We start from the raw sequence: 3,542 nt of genomic DNA, 5'->3' as shown, positions 1-3,542 counted from the left end.
GCATAATAACGTTGAAAATCATTTGTATATAGTTAGTTAGGCATTGCTTGAAACTATAAGGGAAAGTAGACATCTCGAGTTTTAGAAAATCGAGATCCATTTACATAAATCTCGAGTTTCTAAAACTCGAGTTCCATGCAAAAAAATTTTTAGTTTTATCGCCCCTATAGTGGCGTTTTTAAGTTTTATAGTGGCGTTTTAAAACCCTATAGTGGCGTTTTTCTGCAAAATTTTTTCATAAATGTTCAATACTAGATTCAGGCAGCCCTATAGTGGCGTTTTTATGCCCTATACTGACGTTTTAAAGCCCTATAGTGGCGTTTTTCTGCTAAATTTTTTTATAACTCCATTTTTAAGCCCTATAGTGACGTTTTTAAGCCCTATAGCGGCGTTTTTTGAACTCGAGTTTTTAAAACTCGATTTTCACTTGGATTTTTTTTACGGTTCAGGCCTCAAAAACTTGATTTTTATCTTGGAACTCGAGTTTTAGACACTCGAGATGCTAGTTTTCAAAATTCTTTTGCAACGTGACAACTAACTAAATTTTTTAATATTTATTGTTATTTAAAAAAAAAATTCTCTTCTGCTCCAACCTACCAATAACACTGGCTACTTTATCGGATTCCGGAAATTTCATCTTCCAAGAAGTGTACTCCAATAGATCTACAAAGACGGGTGATATGGCAAACTTCCGATCATCCCCGACAAAGGCTTTTGCCAGGTATGAAATTAGGAGTGAACCAAAAAACTGGTCAAACATGGTCACTCTCATAATGGTTAGCTGGGCGACATCTTCGGAGTTCCAGGGGGTTTCAGTCTTAAATGGGAACCAAAGGGACGCCAATTGATCATTCAGCGAGGAGGAGCGTATATTTGGAAAAGTGGGGTCTTGAGAGTCAACCAATTTGAGAATGTTTCTCCAGATATAACATCAAGGTATGATTTCAACGTCGTTTCAAACGAGGATGAACAATCCTTCTGTTTCAACTATAAAAATCAAAGTCAGCAAGGGACGTGGGGTTTAACGTTTATGGGGCAATTATTGGATAGTAGCGACGCAGGTGAACAGACCATTGCCCGAGCAGATAATTGTTACGGCAATAACAACGATGGAGGATGTCAAAGGTTGAAATCATACAGCCAGAGTGTAGGCATTATGGTGACACAGTTGAACTTAAAAGTAGCTTTTCATGGAAGAATCCAGATATGTATTACATTCCAAATCCAAAATTTTCCTTTAGTGACCGTAAAGCTTCTTGCTGGAGCAACTGTAGCTGTGTGGCTTTTTATTTTCTGTACGAAAATGCAACAGGGTGCAACTTTTGGACAAATATTTCGAGCTACTATCCAGGCAAATCGACAAGTTCATATCATTTTTATGCTATATCGACAAAGCCTTCTCAGAGCGGTATGTTTACTAGTTTTTTATCCAATGAGCAATACACAAATTTCCCAAACTTTCTCAAACAAGTCAATTATAAGCGTTTCTTACTCAAACTTGACAATTCTATTTAAAACATGAATATAATTAATTCTCTGACTGGAAGAATTTCGATATGCAATTAATATGTAATTTTCTTCAAAAGCACACAGAGAGTGAGGATTTCTCAAATGATTACTAGCATGGGCTTCTTATGACAACATGCAGGAACTAAAAAGTGGATATGGATTGGCATTTTAATCGCAGTTGCTATGTTTCTAACTTTTTCTATTATAGTGTGTTATCTACTAAGGAGAAAAGACGTACTTCAAGGTATGTATTGAACACATTTGATTAATTTTTGTACTTTCTTGATTATTTGTGGGTTTTTTTTTTTATTTGTTAAATAAAAATTATGATTTTTAGTAAATTAATACAGGAAATAAAGAAACAGAGGAAGAAAAAGAATTGCATAATTTAGCTATTTCAGATAGTGTAACTGATGAGAATTAGGTTCCAAGTGATAGAAAGAAGAGGCCTAAAGTAAGTACATTTAGCTATGAATTCATCATAGTAGCCACAAATAACTTCTCAGTGGAAAGACAGCTTGGAAAAGGGGGCTTTGGACCTGTTTACAGGGTAAACACTAAAAAATTTAAAAGATATATGTTTAAATTAACTTATGACTAACTGAGGCTAAACCTTATTTGATCATTACAACGGGGAACACTTCTATCTAGACAAAAAATAGCTGTAAAAAAATTATCAAAAAATTCAAGGCAAGGAATAATTGAGTTCAAAAATGAATTGATAATCATATCTAAGCTCCAACACGTGAATCTTGTTAAGCTTCAAGGTTGATGCATTTTTGGAGAAGAAAGGATGTTAATTTATGAATACATGCCCAACAAAAGATTGGACTACTTACTATTTGGTATGGAAAACATTCAATTGTTTACCTTCAAGCTTCATTTATCTTCTTTAGTATATTTGTTAGCATTACTTTATACAAAGTAGATCAATATATAACTTTTATATTTGCTAGATTCAAATAGAAGCAAGCTACTAGATTGGAGGAAACATTTCAACATAATGGAAGGAATTGCTCAAGGAATGATCTATCTCCATAAATATTCAAGATTGAAAATAATTTATAGAGATTTAAAAACTAGTAACATACTCCTTCATGAAAGTATGAACCCGAAGATTTTTTATTTTGGCATGGTAAGAATTTTCAAACAAAATGAACTAGAAACAAATATTAATCAAATTGTTGGGACATAGTAAGTTAACTACACAAACACACACACATATATATATAACTAATAATGCTAAACATTTCTACTCTTATAAGCTCATCATTCTTTTTCATATGAAAATGTTTGTCTTGTGTTTTGGTGTAGCAGTTACATGTCTTCTGAATATGCTATGGAGGGTTTATTCTCTATAAAATTTGATATCTATAGCTTTGAGGTCTTAATGCTTGAAATTGTGAGTGGTAGAAGAAACTGAAAGTTCAAAAAGGGTATACAACACCTTTAAACGTTTAGACCCCAAATAACACAAATACTAATTCAAGCTTTATATCAAACAATTTATGTGCGAATATGATAACAAGCTTATAACATAATTGATAGAACAATCTAAGCCAAATATAAACACATCCACAGCAGTAAATATAAGGCAAATGTAAAGGGAAAGAAGATGCAAACACACGGACAACACACGATGTGTTATCGAAGAGGAAACCGAAGTCCTCGGCGTAAAACCTCTCCGCCGCCCTCCAAGCGGTCAAATAATCCACTAAAGAATGTAGTTGGGATACATGAACAGCAGAAGACCCTCCAAGCCTAATCTACCCAAGTACCTAAGCCCTCCAAGCTTCTTACTCCAACGAGGTTACGCCGAACCTATTTCTTCTCTAGCTTCACTGGGTATGACAATGGAGAGGAAGAGAGTAGAGGAATTTGTAGAGTCTCTTTAGATGAAAATTGGGGATGAATCAATCTTGTATTTCTCTAGGGTTTTCTCTCACAAAATTCTCTCTGGAAGCTCTCTCAATATGATGGGTATAAGGGTGTATATATAGTAGGGTGAGAAGGGAATGCAAAACGTCAGTTTT

The 3,542-nt window shown here is 34.3% G+C and overlaps 1 pseudogene; it reads left to right on the top strand.

Annotated features, from left to right (window-relative positions):
- Positions 1–1,030: 1,030 nt before the first annotated feature.
- LOC136068106 (G-type lectin S-receptor-like serine/threonine-protein kinase B120) lies at positions 1,031–2,932 on the top strand (annotated as a pseudogene).
- The last annotated feature ends 610 nt before the right edge of the window (positions 2,933–3,542 follow it).

The sequence above is a fragment of the Quercus suber genome, unplaced genomic scaffold (genome assembly GCF_002906115.3).
Source record: "Quercus suber isolate HL8 unplaced genomic scaffold, Cork oak 2.0 scaffold_99, whole genome shotgun sequence".
NCBI lineage: Eukaryota > Viridiplantae > Streptophyta > Magnoliopsida > Fagales > Fagaceae > Quercus > Quercus suber.
This window is presented reverse-complemented; position numbering and strand designations above follow the sequence as displayed.